This window comes from Hyperolius riggenbachi, chromosome 2 (assembly GCF_040937935.1).
Source record: "Hyperolius riggenbachi isolate aHypRig1 chromosome 2, aHypRig1.pri, whole genome shotgun sequence".
Taxonomy (NCBI): domain Eukaryota; kingdom Metazoa; phylum Chordata; class Amphibia; order Anura; family Hyperoliidae; genus Hyperolius; species Hyperolius riggenbachi.
In genome coordinates this window covers 374,396,534-374,416,987 of record NC_090647.1, presented here as the reverse complement: position 1 = coordinate 374,416,987, position 20,454 = coordinate 374,396,534, and positions in this window count along the sequence as shown.

Here is a 20,454-nt window from a genome sequence, read left to right as displayed (position 1 = left end):
CAAAATGCTACACGCATCATTTTTCTAATTCCAAGAGATCACAACCCTGCAGTGTGAATTTGTAAATGTTACCATAGGGAGACTCGGCAATCACCGGCTATCGGTGATCGCAGCACAATTGCACCTCAGTGTGAAACAGCTCTTACAGTTGTAAGCTCTGCAAATACCTTTAAGAGAGTGTCTCTGAAATCATTATTACATGACAGTTCCTATTGAGGTAGGCATACACTACACAATATTTAAAAAGATTAGACATTAGATTCAATTAAACATACAATATATTAAAAGTCGGTCAAATGTTTCTCAATAAACTTTTTAAGAGTAAAAAAAAAAAAAAAAGGCTAGTAAAACTATGTTATTAAGTCAACACTACTATATTTGTCAGGCCCTGTCTCTGCTGGTGACATCTCTGTGAATATGATTCATGAACTTTCTCTCTTCATCAGCAGAGGTCAGTATAAACTCATTGTGAATCATGTTATTTCTCTGCCTGCCAGCAAAGGGCTCACTCTTTCAGAACTTGTTCTCCTCTACAGACTATTGTTGGGAGGAGATTTGGATGATCACCTGATCTCTCTGCACAAGGATAAAAGCCAAGTTAGCTCATCGTATCTGTGACCTAGTCTTTTATCCTGCTATCCTGTGTTCTTGATTATCTGTGTATGACCTCAAGCCTTGTTCTCGACAATTCTTTTCCTAGCGACTACATTTTATGGTTTGGTATCCCGTTTCATGTTTTGCCTGTATGACTGCCCGTTAGCTTGCTCCTTGTGTACTGCAAATTATCTTCTGTATATATTTGTAAATATCCACTTTGTATATATAAACTAGGTTCCGGGGTCTGTGTGCACACAATAATATATATACACTGGGCTGCTCTGCATTACTCCTTATGCAGGGAGATTTATTTGTATATACTCCGGATTGCATGTGTATGTCAGTCTGAATACAATTGCCTGCAGAGTTATACTTGTGTTTGTGTGAGATTATCATTGCACATTATTGCCATTTGCTGTGCATGAGATAATCATTGCATATTATTTATTTATTTATTTATTGTATTTATAAAGCGCCAACATATTATGTGCCATTATTGTGCATTTGCTGTGCATGAGTTATCATTGCATATTAGTGCCATTGCTGTGCATGAGATTAATGTGCATTGTTGGTCTCGTTCCTTTTTGTTCCTGGTTAATAAACTCTAATTATTCATTTATGCCTTGTCTCAGTATTTCAGTATTTTCCTTGATTGGTGACATCTCCCATTCAGTTGCAGGTCTTGTGCATTGCTTACCAAAGTGCTTGTGAAGTGCAATGCACAATTCGAATGCAAGCCTAACAATATTACTATTAAATCAGTTAGATAGTTTTAAATTATTGATTTAATATTGATCAGACCCTTCTCTTTCCAGTAAATGCTGATGGGTTTTGGGGGAAGGCGGAGCGGTATGTGAGTATTATTTGCATAGCTTTGTACAGCATTTCTAGTATTAAAGAACGAAATATTGTACATAGTGTGTAAAGAAGTAAATAATGTGGTTGCCAGAAACAGAAAAAGTTGATTTTAGTATTTCTTATTCTCTTCTCAGTTAAATTTCAAAATGTAATGAAGAACCAGAATGACATAGCAAAACCTAATAATTTTAAAGTTATCCATGTTTTCCCTAGTTATCCTGGTTTAATTATCACAAATGATTTGTATATCTATTATTGGTATGCAATACCCCCCTCTTAGTGACGTTAAGCCTAGGCTATGATGTCATGCTGCCCTCTGTCCCAAAGTACTCTGGAAGATCAGATGATGTTCCTGCTCATTTCATGGTGGGGTGAGGTCAACAACTGAAAATGATTCACCCTGCCAACAATAAAGATACATTTAATCATGTGAATTAAAGTGAACCTCCAGACTAAAAATCTACTCCGCATCACTGAAAAGGCTCGGTGTTTCTTTAACAGTTTCACAGCATCAGAACTTTGTTTTTCTTACATAAGCCTTATTTTTAGCTGCACAAAAGCGTAAGCTCCGCCCCATCAAAGAAAACTGCCCAGGCTTTTTTCTCTGATGGTGTGCAAAGCATGATGAGATTTCCTATGTTGTTTACGTTGCCTAGCAACTGGGAGGGGTGATCAGCACACAGGACAGTTGGAACTGTGTCTCATGCTCCCTGTCACCTCCTTTCAACCAAAAAGATGGCTGCCCTCATGAAATCAAACATTTGCCTGTTCTTTTAAAACAAGGTGGGTAAGAGATTATATTACCTATCTATTTTAATTAACATAACTAATGTAACTTAATGACAGTATGTTTGTTTAGGCTGAAGTTCCTCTTTAAGGTTAAGATGGCCATACATGTATCATTTTTTGCATCGATATCAAGATGCTTAGATAATTTGATTAAATCAGCTAGAAATCAATGCTACAAATTATTCCAAATTCACTGGTTTGACCAATAAAGCAGAATGGAAAATTTTAGTAGACTGGTGGTGGGTCAGGAACCCATCACTAGTTGCATTTGATTCCATGAGTGGCAGAACTACTCTTACCTGGCACAGTTCCGGTCTCTTCTCTCTTCGCTGGTTGTTCTTTTCTCTTTTCATTATCGAGTACCATGTCCTTGGGTGATTTCTCACATTCTAGAAACCAAATACTAGTCTCTAGTGGTCATGTTATGTACCGTATTTTTCGGACCATAAGACGCACTTTTTCTCTCCCAAAAGTGGAGGAAAAAAGTAACTGCGTCTTATGGTCCAAATGTAGCATGGGTAGGGTCCGGAATGCCCAGCTTTTCAATAGGCTATTATCAGCACATAGTGCTGAGTCTGAAGCGGCACTGGAGGAGGCTTTATTACCTAATTATAGCAAATTTCAGTGGTGATTCAGTGCATCCCGCTCTGCGGAAGAGCCAGTAATTTAAAATGCTTTTATTTGACTGGCCCGATGGTCTCTGAGGCAGGATGATGGCTCTGTCATTGGGCCAATCACTGTGCAGTCACTGCACAGTGATTGGCCCAATGACAGAGCCATGGTCCCGCCTCCGAGACCATCGGGTCCAGTCAAATAAAAGCATTTTAAAACTACCAGCTTTTCCTCAAAGCGCGCTCCTCACAGATCTGCTGAATGTGGATGGTCTTTCACGATCCCCACTTCCATTGCGAGAGAGGAGGCAGGGAAAAGTCCAAACGCTGCGGGCAGAGTGCAGGGGATTCACGGCAAGGGGCTGAGTGATCCAGAGCCGTCTCAGCTGAATAGTGTGTTACTTTGCAGGGAGACTGGATCATAACGTCAGCCTGAGATCAGATTACAACTTGTGATTAGACACAAATTAGGGGAAATTAGACATGCTAAACTCTGTAAATACATACAGGGTGCATTTATCTCAGTTTTCCTCCTGTCCTGTGCAAAAGTTCAGGTCAATTTACTGTAATATGTTGTCTTCAGACTGAAATGGCACCACCAGTCCACAAGTACAGTGTGGACCTCCTTGGCATCCTGCAGCAGGCTCACCAGTTCCACCACCACATACTAGCCAACATACCACAGCCTAGAGATCTGCTGCCCATCATGCACTTACATGCTGATAGATATAATTAGATAGATACCATGGACGCACCAGGTTTAGTATTTTTTTTCCTGTTTTTTGTCCTCTAAACCCAGGTGCGTCTTATGGTCCGGAGCGTCTTATAGTCCGAAAAATACGGTACATGCCATATAGCCCCTAGTGTATAATCTCTGTAGCATACTTCACACAAGCGCTCCAGGACTCAAAGTGAAGAAAACTATAGGAGCAGCTGGTGGGGAGAGAAGAGACCATTCAGTAGACTGGTGAGAGTACTTAAGCTACACCACATGGCCGGGGGGGGGGGGGGCTGGGAAACCCAGCAGGCACTCACAGATTTTTTTTAAATATTTCATGCTGTAATTGATTGAAAATCTGTGTGCAGTGTGTGTATGGATACAAACAGATAGATCCCTTTCTGTTTAGATAATCATCGAAGAGGGATCTGTTTGCCATATCGACCAGTGTATGGGCACTTTCAGTTACGATTTTACAATGGGAAAACACTAACTTAATAATTTATAAATTAATATTGTAAACAAAAAAATATGTATTTATTAATTTATGTCCTGTAAAGTTAATCTTTAACAAGAGGTACTTCTCAGAGACATCATTAACCACTTAACGACCGCCTAACACCGATAGGCGTCAGCAGGTCAAAGTGGTGTTTCCATGGCGAGCGGCCGTTCCATGTCAGTTCACGGAGGGTGTCTCCGTGAACAGCCTGCGAGCCTCCGATCGCGGCTCGCAGACTATTTGTAAACAAGAGGGGAAGAAATCCCCAGTGTTTACATGAATATGGCGCTGCTGCGCAACAGCGCCGTAAAAGAGATCGGCGATCCCCGACCTCTGATTGGCCAGGGATCGACGGAATCTGATAGGCTAAAGCCTATTAGAGGCGGCGCAGGACGGATCGCGCTCCTGTGCTGCCCACAGCAAGGAGGGGAGGGAGGGATGGGTGGAGAGGGCAGAATAGCGCTGCGGAGGGGGGCTTTGAGGAGCCCCCCCCCCAAAACCCAAACAGCCAGCGACGATCAGACCCCCCCCCCCCTGCAGGACATCCCCCTAGTGGGGAAAAAAGGGGGGAAGTCTGATTGCCATGCTGCCAACATGATCTGTGCTATGGGATGAAGAGCCCATGCAGCACAGACAAGGGGAAAATCCCCTGGTCGTCAAGTGGTTAAGCAAAACACATCCTCAATTTCTAACTAGTATAGAAGTAATCTACAGTGATTACTAAGAAAAGTCAATTTGGCTTGAAAATAATAATAAAAAGAAAATCAGAAAAGCAAGACCAAGTATAGAAGAATATATGCAAATAAATAATAACAATGTCAAATAAACAATGTGCTTTACACAGTATGTTGAGAAAAATGCATGCATGTGAATTTCCTAGATAAAAAAATGAAAGGTTTCCTTGCTATCTAACAAAAGCATAACACTCCACACAATGTAAAGTAAGTGAATTAGGTAAGCAACAGCAGTGCCCAAACATCATTACAAGCACATCTCAGCACACAAATGCAAAATTAATTTCCTAATGGCATGCTGACTTTCTCTAAGCAGAATCATTGTTTCTATTTTTGTTTCATGTTTTGTTTTTTTGTTTTTGTGGTTGTTGTTGATTGTGAGCTATGCTCTTGCAGAGAAATATTTTGTCAGTGATTTGTTATGAATGTCTTATACAATATGTCTAAGGGCAATGTTTGTCCTTCAAACAGCTTTAATGATAAAATACCCTCTAACAACGCAAGTAAAACAACTGTCAAATGGATCTGTAAGAAATAACTTACTTATTTTCTCCTGACAATTAACTCAATATTTCAGCACCACTGATGCTGGGCAGTTCCTCCTCTCATACTGAGTAAAAGAGTGAAAATAGCAGATATCAAATCCAAGGAAAAGCACAATATATACACAGTTATAACACCTTTTGTATGTGCAAGAGAACCTTCCATTTTCTTTAATGTTTTCACTTAACTTCTTTCACTTTACTGTTCCCACTACGAATTCAAAGAAGCAGTTTAAAGTGAACCCAAATTAAAAATACAATTTTTCAGAAATAAAATCTATTTTCTAACTTATAATAATAACTAGCAGCCTTTTTTTCAGCTGCATGATGACAAATATAAAATATTTTACATTTATTGGAGGAACCCCTTCCCTCCTTTCATATTGCTGGGACAGAATCCGGCAGACTGGTGGAGGAGATAAAAAACAAAAACAAAACACAGGCTACTGCTGATGATGTCACAGGGGAGGTGATCTCAGCTTGTGTGAGATTTCACATAAACAACGCCCCTGTGAGGGAGGGTAGCTTATGACAAACACACCCATGATCTAAAACCTCTTACTAAGCTCAGAAGTAATGGCTGCTACCTGTATAACCCTAGTGGTTATAACCCAGATGGGTGCAACTAAATATTTGAAAGGCTCATAGGCTTGAAGAAGTGTTTATTTATCTTTGTATGTGTCAGAGTGGTGCAACTAAATATTTTGAATTAAAAAAATGTTTGGTATGGGTCCGCTTTACTTAATTTATTTGCTCAGTAGATGTACTGTACTTTACTTAAACTAGTGTGTTTTATCTGCAAGACTATAGAAAATAAAGATTTACTATTAGAGATGGCCCGAACGGTTCGCTGACGAACGGTTCCCGGCGAAATTCCGTGGTTCACGATTGCGCAGAACTGCAAACTTTTCCGGAAGTTCAGTTCGCCCCCATAGTGCATCATGAGGGTCAACTTTGACCCTATACATCACAGTCAGCAGTAATTAGAGAAGGGATAGCTGCTGCAGAGTCTCATAGGGAAAGCTTAGTTAGGCTCATGTAGGCTTGTTAGCTTGCTTCTGGCTGATTGTTATTGCTAAAAAAGCACCCCTCAACAGCTCTTTTGAGAGCTAATATTGTTCTTGTGTTCTATTTTTTGTGTGTGTGTGTTTCCCACCGACACTTGCGTTGCATAGACAGCCTTGGTAATACCTACTATGTGTGCCACTGCCAGGCCCAGCACATTCAGTGACTACCTGTGTGTGACAGGTGCACATTGTAATAATCATCACTGCATATACCTACTACCTGTTGTTCACTTCAGTGCACCCACCTACCTACGTGAGCGCATGCAGTGTCACTGAGCCTGTCTGGTACCTGTCTGTGTGTGACAGGTGCACATTATAATACCCATCACTGCATATACCTACTACCTGTTGTTCACTTCAGTGCACCCACCTACCTACGTGAGCGCACGCAGTGTCACTGTGCCTGTCCGGTACCTGTCTGTGTGTGACAGGTGCACATTATAATACCCATCACTGCATATATCTACCTGACAGTCACTGTTGTTCTATCATTGAGCTACCACAGCCCGGCAACCATATGGGCTTGAAAACCGCCACGGCCTGCACTCTGGCCATGGTGCGCACCAGTCCAGCATGGCCGTCACTACACAAACAGCTGTTTGCGGTGCATTACACAGTGAGTTTAGTGTGTCAGTGTGAAGCAGTACTCTAATTATACTCCCTGATTGATGTATACACATGCAAGATGTTTTAAAGCACTTCAGGCCTGCAATTTAGCATGCAATGTGATTTCTGCCCTTAAAACGCTGCTTTGCATCAAATCCAGATTTTTACCTGGGACTTTTGGCATCTATCCCACTCTGCCATGCCCCCCTCCAGGTGTTAGACCCCTTGAAACATCTTTTCCATCACTTTTCTGGCCAGCATAAGTGTTTCCAGATTTCAAAGTTCGCCTCCCCATTGAAGTCTATTGCGGTTCGCGAAAGTTCGCGCGAATCGAACTTTTGCGGACGTTCGCGAACCCGGTTCGCAAACCGAAAATCGGAGGTTCGGACCATCTCTATTTACTATATCAGCACTTACAATGGTACATGTTATGTGCACTTTTTATTTATTCTCTAAGGTTTTTCATATGTACCAGCATATAGAAGATCCATGAATATATTACAACCTGAGGATGGGCCATGGACAGGTTCATAAAAAATCAGTTTGTTTCAGTGACCAAGTAAGACAGTTTTCAAAGAAATGCAGATGATTAAATTAGTTAAATTTCCTCAACTCATTAATCAAATCCATACCTCTGGCCTATTTCATAATGAAAAAAAATTTGAGCCAGTGACACATTTTTCTATCATGGACTTTCATTGAGCTATTTTTTTCTGTATTCTTTACATGTTCAATGTTTTTTCTGTTGTTAAAGGTATCCTACAGCCAAAGCAGTGTTGATACCCTCTGTTGCTGGCTGCAGGGTTACTTTATGAGTGTGACTCAGACACAACTGATTCCAAAAAATCAGCATGAGAGCAAGGCAATTGGTATTTTTAAAAAAAGGTAATAACAGACACTCATCATTACTTTCTTATTACAAACTAGCTGGATGCCCGGCATTGCCCGGGTATGTATTTGGCTAGTGTTGGCTCTGCCCACTTTTCCTAACCCTAACACACAATTACTTAATGACCAAGTATGTGAGTTTTTTGGTCTTTGGCATCAATAATTTGCAATGAAATAAAATTAATCTGATTAGATGTGGCCCCACCCCTTTTCTGAATTTGAACCCCAATCACCCAATGGCCAACCGTACCAGGTACAGGTGATTAATAATGTAAATTATGCTGCAATTAATGACTGTGAAAAAAAATCCAAGATAATCCTTAGCATTTAGGAATGAATGCCCCTGAACTTATTGGGACTCTGGGGGACTGACATCACCATGAAAGTGTGCAACTTCAGTTCATAGATTCTCTGACATTCTAAATAAGGCACAATTACTCACAAAACTTGATGTGTGGTACCTCAAATGAAGCATGTAAGGGGCAATGTGCCATTCTACAACAAATCTTTACAGTTTTTACATGTTTACGTACAAGAAGAAAGGGGTGGTTGTTAATACTTCTTTAATACCTCTGTTAAATTATATGTCTGTCTGCCTGTCCCTTGACCAATAATCTCTCATCAGGACCCAAGATAGTGCTGCTCATTAGTGGTGGCTCCACCCTGTGGCCAGGAAGGGAACACGGCTCTCGCGAATGCCGTGTTACCCCCAGCAATTGCAGACTCTTTAGAGAGGGGAACATGCAGGAGAAGGTACTGACCACTCCAGTATCAGTAGTTTGGTGTGCTTCCAGTACTGGGGCACATCTGACTACCTATACTACAGTATGTAGGAGATAGACTACCTAATGCTGAAGGCACATCTAGCTACCTATTGTGGGCGGGGCTACATAATATTGGGGGCACATCTGTCTACCTATAATGGGTGTGAGGGGGGCTACTTAAAGGACAACTGTAGTGAGAGGTATGTGGAGGCTGCCATAATTATTTCCTTTTAAACAATAACAGTTGTCTGGCAGACCTGCTGATCTATTTAGCTGCAGTAGTGTCTGAATCACCCACCTGAAACAAGCATGCTGCTAATCTTGTTAGATCTGACAATAATGTCAGAAACATTTGACCTGCTACATGCTTGTGTAGGGTCTATGGCTAAAAGCTGTAGAGGGTGAGGATTAGCAGGATAGCCAGGAAACTGGTATTGCTTAAAAGGAAATAAATATGGCAGCCTCCACATACCTCTCTCTACAGTTGCCCTTTAACACTGGGAGAAAATCTGTCTACCTGTAATTGGTGGGGGGCTATCTAATACTGGAGCACACCTGGCTACCTTGTGTGAGAGGGAGGTTACCTAATGCTGAAGGAAAATCTGGCTACCTAAAGTGGGTAGGGGCTACCTAATACTGAGGGCATATCTGGCTTCCTATACTGTTTGGGGGTACTTAATACTTGGGGCAAATCTGGCTACCTATACCTGGTGTGGTGTTACCTACAGTGGCTTGCAAAAGTATTCGGCCCCCTTGAAGTTTTCCACATTTTGTCACATTACTGCCACAAACATGAATCAATTTTATTGGAATTCCATGTGAAAGACCAATACAAAGTGGTGTACAAGTGAGAAGTGGAACGAAAATCATACATGATTCCAAACATTTTTTACAAATAAATAACTGCAAAGTGGGGTGTGCGTAATTATTCAGCCCCCTTTGGTCTGAGTGCAGTCTGTTGCCCATAGACATTGCCTGATGAGTGCTAATGATTAAATAGAGTGCACCTGTGTGTAATCTAATGTCAGTACAAATACAGCTGCTCTGTGACGGCCTCAGAGGTTGTCTAAGAGAATATTGGGAGCAACAACACCATGAAGTCCAAAGAATATACCAGACAGGTCAGGGATAAAGTTATTGAGAAATTTAAAGCAGGCTTAGGCTACAAAAAGATTTCCAAAGCCTTGAATATCCCACGGAGCACTGTTCAAGCGATCAATAAGAAATGGAAGGAGTATGGCACAACTGTAAACCTACCAAGACAAGGCTGTCCATCTAAACTCACAGGCCGAACAAGGAGAGCGCTGATCAGAAATGCAGTCAAGAGGCCCATGGTGACTCTGGACGAGCTGCAGAGATCTACATCTCAGGTGGGGGAATCTATCCATAGGACAACTATAAAGTTGGCCTTTATGGAAGAGTGGCAAGAAGAAAGCCATTGTTAACAGAAAAGCATAAGAAGTCCCGTTTGCAGTTTTCCACAAGCCATGTGGGGGACACAGCAAACATTTGGAAGAAGGTGCTCTGGTCAGATGAGACCAAAATTGAACTTTTTGGCCAAAATGTAAAATGCTATATGTGGCGGAAAACTAACACTGCACATCACTCTGAACACACCATCCCCACTGTCAAATGGTGGTGGCAGCATCATGCTCTGGGGGTGCTTCTCTTCAGCAGGGACAGGGAAGCTGGTCAGAGTTGATGGGAAGATGGATGGAGCCAAATACAGGGCAATCTTGGAAGAAAACCTCTTAGAGCCTGCAAAAGACTTGAGACTGGGGCGGAGGTTCACCTTCCAGCAGGACAACAACCCTAAACATAAAGCCAGGGCAACAATGGAATGGTTTAAAACGAAACATATCCATGTGTTAGAATGGTCCAGTCAAAGTCCAGATCTAAATCCAATCCAGAATCTGTGGCGAGATCTGAAAACTGCTGTTCACAACACTGTCCATCTAATCTGGCTGAGCTGGAGCTGTTTTGCAAAGAAGAATGGGCAAGGATTTCAGTCTCTAGATGTGCAAAGCTGGTAGAGACATACCCTAAAAGACTGGCAGCTGTAATTGCAGCAAAAGGTGGTTCTACAAAGTATTGACTCAAGGGCTGAATAATTACACACACCCCACTTTGCAGTTATCTATTTGTAAAAAATGTTTAGAATCATGTATTATTTTTGTTCCACTTCACACATGTACACCACTTTGTATCGGTCTATCACGTGGAATTCCAATAACATTCATGTTTGTGGCAGTAATGTGACAAAATGTGGAAAACTTCAAGGGGGCCGAATACTTTTGCAAGCCACTGTAAATGTATTTATTTTTATTTTTTATATATGCTTAGAGTGTGGGAAATTTAAAAAAATAACGGGAGGTCTTCCCTCCTGAGCCTCTGTAAGCGCTTGTTCCGCATGCAAGCTGGGATAACCAGAATGCGGAGCCCTGGCCACGTGGGGCTTTGCACCCAAAGCAATATCAGCCCCATGGCCAATGGTATGGGGGGCTCTGAGGCAGAATGGCAGACAAGCCTCCCCTTTCCCCCAGAGCCCTTGTCCAATCCATGGAAAATCCATGGGGGGGGGGGCATAGTAGCATCTGGAAGTCCCCTTTAAGGAGGGGACCCCAGATACCGCCTCCCTCCCCAGGAGAAATTTCTACATAGGGTTAAATGAAATAAAAACACAACAACAAAAAAGGAAGTATTTTATATTATAATATTCTTAATTAACCATAAATACTTACCTGTACTTTTAAAAAAAATGTCCCCATGAATGAGCTTGATTGAAGATGTCCGCCGCCACCAACGCCACACACACACTGCTCTTCCGCACCGCTCTAACTGTACTAAGTATAGCTAGAGCAAAACTAATTTTTAACTTTTGCCTCCACAGCTCCCCATTGGTCTATTAACAGACCAATGGGGATCTTCCTGATTCCCATTGGTCTGGTAATAGCCTACGTCAAATGAGCAGCCCTGGTGCCAAATGTAAAGGTAGTTTTTGGCTTTAGCTATACTGAGTATAGCTAGAGGCTACCTCCTGCATGGCTTCCGCTCTCATCCCCACCCATCACACCTATCGTTCCCACCCATTCTGTCACCCTGGAGCACCCATAACACCCTGATATTGGGGTGCTATGGGTGCTCCAGGGTGCCAGCATGGGTGGGAGCAATAGGTGCGGTGGACAGGGAGGAGAACGTAAAAGCCGTAGGAGGTAGCCTCCAGCTATACTTAGTATCGCTTGCTGTGGAGGAGAGCAACGTGTGTGGCATCGGGTATGGCGGAGATGTTAAAGCTCATTAGAGGATATTGGCATGGGACTTTTCCGAGGATATTGGAGTGGGAACATTTTTTAAAAGGTACAGATAAGTGTTTATGGTTTAAAGAATTATTGGTTGTGAATTTATTTCATTTAACCCTTTGTGGAAATGGGAATACTTTGTAGCCCTTTGCTCATTTATCCTAGGGTTGGGGCTTGTATCTGGCTCCCAGATCCTACCATGAACCCCTCCCCCTGACATTGTCGCCCCACCTCCTCCTCGGGCACCAAATGTGTAAAAGAGTCCCTAGCCCATGGATTGGACAAGGGATCTTGGGGAGAGGGGGAGGCTTGGCTTCCCCTCTCCCTGATATTCCCCCCATACCATGGACCATGCGGGCTGGTATAGCTCAGGGTGCAAAGCCCCATGTGGCTAGGGCGCTGCATTCTGGCTATCCAAGCCTGCATAGAGAACAAGGGCTTAAAGAGGCTCGGAAGGGATAACCCCATGTCATTTTTTTTTATTTCCCACACTCTGAACATATATAAGAAAATAAAAATAAATACATTTATGGGGAACTGAGTTTCAGAAACCAAATTTCATCTGTAGTTAAATCTTCCTACTTTCATCTGAAGAACATTGCAAAGATTAAACATCTGATTCCCCCAGAGGATCTTCCAACCCTAGTTCACGCCTTCATCACATCACGGCTGGACTACTGCAATGCCCTTTATGCTGGCCTCCCCAAAAAGGACCTGCGTCGCCTGCAATTAGTGCAGAATGCTGTTGCCAGATTGCTAACAAACCAGCCTCGCCACTGTCACATTACACCAATCCTTCGCTCACTGCACTGGCTACCAGTAGAATGGAGAATACTCTTCAAGATTGGACTGCTGACATTCAAATCCCTGCACAATCTGGGCCCTGGATACATGAAGGACTTGCTGAAGCTGCACCACACCTCCCACAACCTCAGATCAGCAAGTTCTATAAACTTGGTCACTCCCAGAGTGCACCTCAAAAAATCTGGAGATAGAGCCTTCTGTCATGCTGCCCCTACTCTTTGGAACTCCCTGCCACACCCAGTAAAGACAGCACCATCCCTGGAGCTATTCAAATCTAGACTGAAAAGGTACCTGTTTAGCCTGGCATTTCCGGACTGATAAAATTCTTCCTCTGTAATACGATGGTCTGAGCCATGCTTATGCGCTTTGAGTCCTACGGGAGAAAAGCACTTTACAAATGTTATTTGTTGTTGTTGTTGTTGTTGTTATTTATATACATGTTAATACGCTATCTGTCATTTTACTGCAGTAACTTGTTCCTCTATCTTTGACATTGATTTTCTCAAAAACTATAAGGTCTTTTTGAAAAAAAAATCCCCTCTTTTTCCCACTATCCCTTTTAACATTCCCTGCAAATTTGGTGTTTCTAACAAATTGCTATTAACCGCTAAAGTCTGCAGCCAGTGACTTTAGTTTAAAAAGCGTAAACGCAATTTTTTTTTGTAAAAGTGGGCCTGAACTCTAGCACAGGTCAGAAGGAAAGCATAGAGAAATCCCCCTCATCTGTACCTAATTACAAATTGTAATTTGATCTCTCCTGTGTCACATGACTGCTATGGCAGAGATGGCAGATAAGCTAATTTGAAATAACAGTATGTTAACAATATATCTGCTTCCATGAATCAAGAAGTAGAAACAGTAAAGATTTGTTTTAGGATTTGGATCGGCTGTAACAAAGAAATGTTTTTCTTTAAAGGTCGTTAAGCTATTGCATATCTTTTAGAGCAGAGAGGATGTTCTGAGTTCAAGTTCACTTTAAATGTGAACAACGAACAGCCCAACTTCACCAGGAACTGTCCGCTGGTGAACTGTTCGGGCCATCTTTATACTGCAATAGTTAATTGCTGGGAATATATTTTTTCTTGTCATGTGTCACAGTGGGCCCCACCAGTTAGCCATTGTTCCTCAAAAAAATAGGAAACTGCCACTGTTGTCCACTACTGGGCCAAAGCAATTAACTCCACTGTTATGGCCCGTACTCACGGGCTGCAAAACTCGCCTGTCGCCAGCACACGTGAGCGTGTGGGCGACAGGCCGGCGACAGCTTCTCGCCAGGTCCCTCCGCGTACACATGCGGAAGAGGGACCAGCGGCAAGGCGGAAGCTGTCGCTGACGTTCCTCCTCCCCCCGCCGGAAGCTCACCGGAAGGTCTGTGAACCTCAATGGAGGTTGCTGTCGCTAGTCCGCGTACTCACGCGGACTAGCGACAGTTGCGGCGGGGGGGCAGCGGCGACTGTCGCCATGCGATTGAAAGTTTCAATCGCATGGCGACATAGCGACGGGCGACAGTTCGGGGGCGCGCGCGCGTGCGACGGCCCATACTCACGGGCGACCTGTCGCCGCAACACGCGCGCGCCGTGTTGCGGCGACAAGTCCCTCGTGAGTATGGGCCATTAGACTGATTAGCAGTAATCAAGTAAAAAGGGCCAGCAGAGGAACAAGACAATCAGAAACTGATTGGTGGAGAAAAACATAAAACCATAAACCAAGGCAATATGTAGACAATAAATATGTAGGCATAAGAGAACTCACTTTTGGCAAATGCACTGAAGTCTACGGTTATGAGAAAACACATTTTTACACAGATGATGGTATGTTGGGAAAGATATGGAGATGCACGTCAAAATACATTTTTACCAAATGCATTGAAGTCAAGCCAAGTCAAGCCACACAAAAAAAGACATTTTTGCACAGATAAGAGCATGCGTGAAACTATATGGGCATCCACAGAAAATCACATTTCACCATTTCCATTGAAGTCAACTGGTAATGCAAGTGGTACACATTATAATTTTCAAAGCATAAGGCTTACTACATTACACATAAAGCATTTTGCATTGTACATTTATTATCTGTATGCCTGGGATTGCAATGTTGACTTCCTGTGTTTCTGACAAATACAATTTGGCTGGACTGAACAGTAGTCTATGACCTCTCCAATCTCCTCCCCATTTCATTATCATTCACAGGAGGTATTCTGGGATTTGCTGGAATGGAGCAAAAACCTATAATTTCCGGTGAACACAGGGCTGACCCTTCCCATATCCTTCCTATTAGTGATGGTCATGTCTAGGAGAACTCATGGAGAAGCATGTGATCATCAGCTGATGGATTTGCAAAGCTCTGATTTGCTGCGATCACATCCTACTTTAGCACATGAACATGACTAGCAAATAGTGATGGCCCGAACAGTTCACCAGCAGATGGTTCCCTGCAAAATTTGCTTGTTTGCTGTTTGCATTTAAAGAGACTCTGTAACATCAAAAACCTCCCCTGGGGGGTACTCACCTAGGGTGGGGGAAGCCTCCGGATCCTAATGAGGCTTCCCACGCCGTCCTCTGTCCCACGGGGGTCTTGCTGCAGCCCTCCGAACAGCCGGCGACAGACCCGACTGTAGATTCAATATTTACCTTTGCTGGCTCCAGCGGGGGCGCTGTGGCTGCTTTTGGCTCGGAAATAGATGGAAATACCCGATCTCCGTCGGGTCTGCTCTACTGCGCAGGCGCCGGAAACTTGCGCCTGCGCAGTAGAGCAGACCCGACGGCGATCGGGTATTTCCACCTACTTCGGAGCTGACAGCCATCAGAGCGCCTGCGCAGGAGCCGAGAAGGTAAATATTGACGTCACCGCTGCACTGAGGGCTGCAGCGAGACTCCTATGGGACAGAGGACTGCGTGGGAAGCCTCATTAGGATCCGGAGGCTTCCCCACCCGAGGTGAGTACCCCCCAGGGGACGTTTTGACGTTACAGTTCCTCTTTAATGCAAGTGTTTTTGTCAAAAGGAGAAACACCACATTTGCAGGGTTATGGAGGACAGTGGGAAAAGAGTAAAAAAAAAATCAGAAAGACCCTGGCCCATCCAATTAACTTTTTTTCCTAAGTTGTCTCTAAGGTGATATTTTCAATACTGTCAGGTTTTCAATGATCAGAATTTAATAGAGATGTATTAATTGAATAAAACATAATTAATGTCCTTTAAAAATATAGCCTTATAGATATGTATTGCATGGTCTATTATAGATATTAGCAAGTGTATCCTGATTTATATTATATATGCATTTTATCATATGGATTGTAAGAAATAGATTTCTTTATACTGTTTTATATCAAATGTAATTCTGACTCAAAAAGAAAAGCAAAGAGTTTCTTTCCTCTAAGTTCAGACTGTTGACAAAATGTTGATCAAGGTATACGTGATTATTCTTAATCTTTAGGCAAATCTTAAAACTTTACTTTGTCTTGGACAATATTGAAGCCAATTGTCCTTGTTTACAGTCCAAAGGGCAGCATATATAGTGGCAGCTTGAAATAAGAAGGTGAACTGATATAGAATTTCTTATAATTTCTTATTATTAGAGATTCTATATATATGTATGGCATTATATATATTACATGATATAAGAACATGATATAAGACGAAACATTATGTTTGTATTTTATATAGTTAAGTAGATAGTATATGGGAATTATGAGATAGCTAGTTTCATCTAGTATTCACAAATATTGAAAGGGATTAAGGAATTATGACCATTTTTCCAATTTAATGAAATACTAACAAATAACAAGTTCTTTAGAATGGAAGAGTTCAAAGTCTAAATTTCTTTATATCCTCTCAGAACGCAGGACCACAATGCCCACTGCAGGACAATTACACATCCAGAAATGAAAAAAAAATGTCTGATATCAAATGAATCTTGATTAATCTGATATTCAAATGAGCTAGTTAAAGGGGCACTATGGCGAAACATTTTAAAATTTAAAATATGTGCAAACATATACAAATAAAAAGTATGTATTTTTCCAGAGTAAAATGAGCCATAAATTACTTTTCTCCTATAATGCTGTCACTTACAGTAGGTAGTAGAAACCTGACAGAAGTGACAGGTTTTTGACTAGTCCATCTCTTCATAGGGGATTTTCAGTGATTTATTTATTTTCAAAAGCACTTAGTGAATAGCAGTTGGTCTGTCCAACTGCCAAAAAACTGTGTAGCGAGCAGGGAAGCTTAGCTGGCCAGCATCATTGTTTAAATTATTTTTAGGGAATACCTTTTATAAAGAATAAAGGCCATGCTGAGAATCCCCTATGAAGAGATGGACTAGTCCAAAACCTGTCACTTCTGTCAGATGTCTACTACCTACTGTAAGTAAGAGCAACATAGGCGAAAAGTAATTTATGACTCATTGTACTCTGGAAAAAAACGTACTACTTATTTGTATATATTTGCACTTTTACAATTTTTTGCCATAGTGCCCCTTTAATTGTCAACTTTAGTCACACCTTTCAGTTGTTGATTGGATCTTAGTTTACCTGGGGGGCTGAGTTATAAGTTAGTTAGAGGGGTATAAATAATGAGTGCATTGGACACTTGAGACACTCTCTCATCCTTTCAAAAGAAAACACACTCTCCTATGAAAGACACACACTCTCGACCTCTGAAAGAAGGAATCCCAGACTCTCACGCCCTACCAGCCTTGAGGCCACTCCCAGATCGGGTTAGCAGTGCAGGCCTGGCAAGATTCCTTACTCCATTTTATTGGTAACTATACGTTTTTAATTATATCAAAGCCAACTAAGTTAGGGGCTTGGATTTTCAATGATTCTATACCTAGTATAGAATACCCTGAATATGTGACCTTCCTGGAATTGCAACTAGGAATATCCGTGTTTGATTTGGGTTCATTTTTCTCTACATTTTTAATTAATGTATGTTTTTCCTCCAAGCTTATAACTTGTTAGAGAGAGATAAAAGATTGGTTGACATATAAAGGTTTCATTTACAGATCAGGTCATAATTGCATAATTTCATATATCTTTTCCCTTTGATTTAAAATCAGATTATTTTTTATAAAACAGTGTAAAAAGTGCTTACAGATCAGTAAACTTTAAACTTGTTTTATATATTGAAGTTTGTAGACCAGCTAGATCTGCTTCCATATTTTTCCTTTGTTAGATTGTGCAGTACAATCAAGCCTTGCAAATAAGATAAAATGTCTGCCATCTTGTGGTTAACACAGCCGATTGTGATTGTTTGATTTTATTGGTTAATATCTGTGGTCAACTTTGCTCTGAAGTGTATAGTCAGCTTATATTGAGAAGTACCTTGTGGTTATTATTATTTGGTGGTTATTGTTTGATTCGTATTATTTGATTTGTAATCATTCTGACAACTTTTATATATTTAATAAATTAATTATATGAAAAGTAAAGAGTTGTCCTGACTTTTCACTCTTTGTACCAGTAGCTTGAGAAACTCGCTATAAGAACTTAAGGTTGGGCATTTTAATATAACAAGACTCCATCCTTTATTTTTTTGTAGGAGGCCTTAGTTTTTGATTTTATACATAGGGTTATAGTTTATATAATAATATCGTATAAACACCTGACAATACAATGGGCTTGATTCACTAAAGTGTGCTAACTCAGTTAGCACACCTAAAAGCTTTCCACGTGCAAACTAGGGTGCTAGGTAGTTTGCACGGGCAAAGCTGTTACTGATCGCACGCAATCATCCCCATGGAGGCTGGGATAGCTAGAATACAGAGCCCTGGTCACGTGGGGCTTTGCACCCAGAGCTATACCAATCCACATGGTCCATGGCATGGAAGGGGGGCTCTGGAGGAGAGGAGGGCCAAGCTGCCCCTCTCCCCCAGAGTCCTTGTCCAATCCATAAAAATCACAAAAGAAGATAGATGGTTGGCACTACAATATTGGCATACATACTTTGAGACAAAGGACTTGGTATGCTGTTCAATCAGCTGTGGTGTGATCTAGGTGCAGTGCAATTCAGGATGCAAAGAAGGCAGAAGAGCAAAAAGAAGGAGCATACCTGGCACTGTTGCTTGCTGTAACGGTATTTATTCAACCATTCTGATATTCAACTTGTAGTGAAAAAAAGGTAACATCACATATTAAGTTGATGCTGCTGGGTTAATCTACCAGGAGAAAAAGTGCAATATAAATGTTCTGTGTTTTGTCTTGAAAATAACTTAATAAAGAAAATTGCTTAGTTTTTTACCATTTCTATTTATCCATTATTTAGTCAGTGTTAGCCCATCATAAAATCTTTCCTCACCCTGATTTAAATTCTGAAATTCATCACAGGTACCAATATCTTTAGTGCTGCTAACCTGCAGTGCTGCGGAATGGTGGTGCGCTGTGTGCTCTAAATAGGGATGCTCATTCAGATTCCGCATTTCCGATCAGAAATTAAATTTCCGCATCTGAATGCAGAAATCGGTAATACAAGTGAGGTAGGCAGATTTTCGCGGATTTTCACCGGAAATCACAGAAATTTACGACGACTTTAACATCGATTTGGTGTTTCTAGGACTTATGGGGGCTTTGCTATTAACCGCTTAAGTCAGCGGATTTTCACTGTAAAGTAAAATGCAGAAAATCTGCATTATCCGATATGCGGTAATTTTAAGCCAATCAGAAGACTCAGAATGATTAAACCAATCAGAGAATGGAGATTTAGACGGAAATTTCCGCATTCTCTGATTGGCTTATTCATTCTGCGTCTTCTGATTGGCTTAAAATTACTGCATATCTGATAATGCGGATTTTCTGCATTTTACATTACAGTCCAAACCCGCTGACTTTAGCGGGTAATAGCACCCATAAGTCCAAGAAACACCAAATTTTCAGGTTTTATTAAACCAAATCTTGTGAACAAGATGATAAAAAAGTTTTCAAAAATACAAGTTTTTGAGAAATGCATCGGAATGCATAAATTGGTAGCGGAAAGCAGAATCGGTAGCAGTGGTAGTAATCGGCAAAGGCAGAATGCGGATTTGCAGAATCGGAAATTGGCATTTCGACCATCCCTAGTTCTGAGTTCTGAGCAAAGACACCTCATCTCCCAGAGTGGACTGGGATAATAAAAAGGCTAATTAGACTAGGCTTGACATCACTGGGAGGGTAGGGCTACAGAGTACCAGTGAAATCGCTGCCGGGAGACTTGGGCGCAGGATACAGCGGATATATACGGCTTACCCTGCTCCTGCACAGGTCCCGGAGGCGTTAATTACTATTCCCCCTCCAGGTCCACGTGGATGGTAGGGAATGATGTAATTCAGCGGCCGAATTACAGTGTTTTAAAAGTAACTTCAGCACCTTCTTCTGATGGTGCCGAAGTTACCCACTGTGTGCCGCTATAGTTGTAATTCCTATTACAGTCTTTGGTGGTGCCGGCTGTGCCCAAATCTCCTGCGCTGGATACAACATGTTTGAGGGTTACACACCAATACTCAGCAATACATACATTTAGGAAGTGTTTCTGATGCTGAAACGAGAAAATGGACTGTAAAAGTGGGTTATCCTAAATAATTTACCTGTTTCTACTATATATTGTTACAGTTCCTCTTTAAATGCTAATGACTAGCAGGCAAATAACAGTTTTTGCAAGCACGAAACTGAACACATACCTATTTAAACAAAGGAAACATTCATCAAC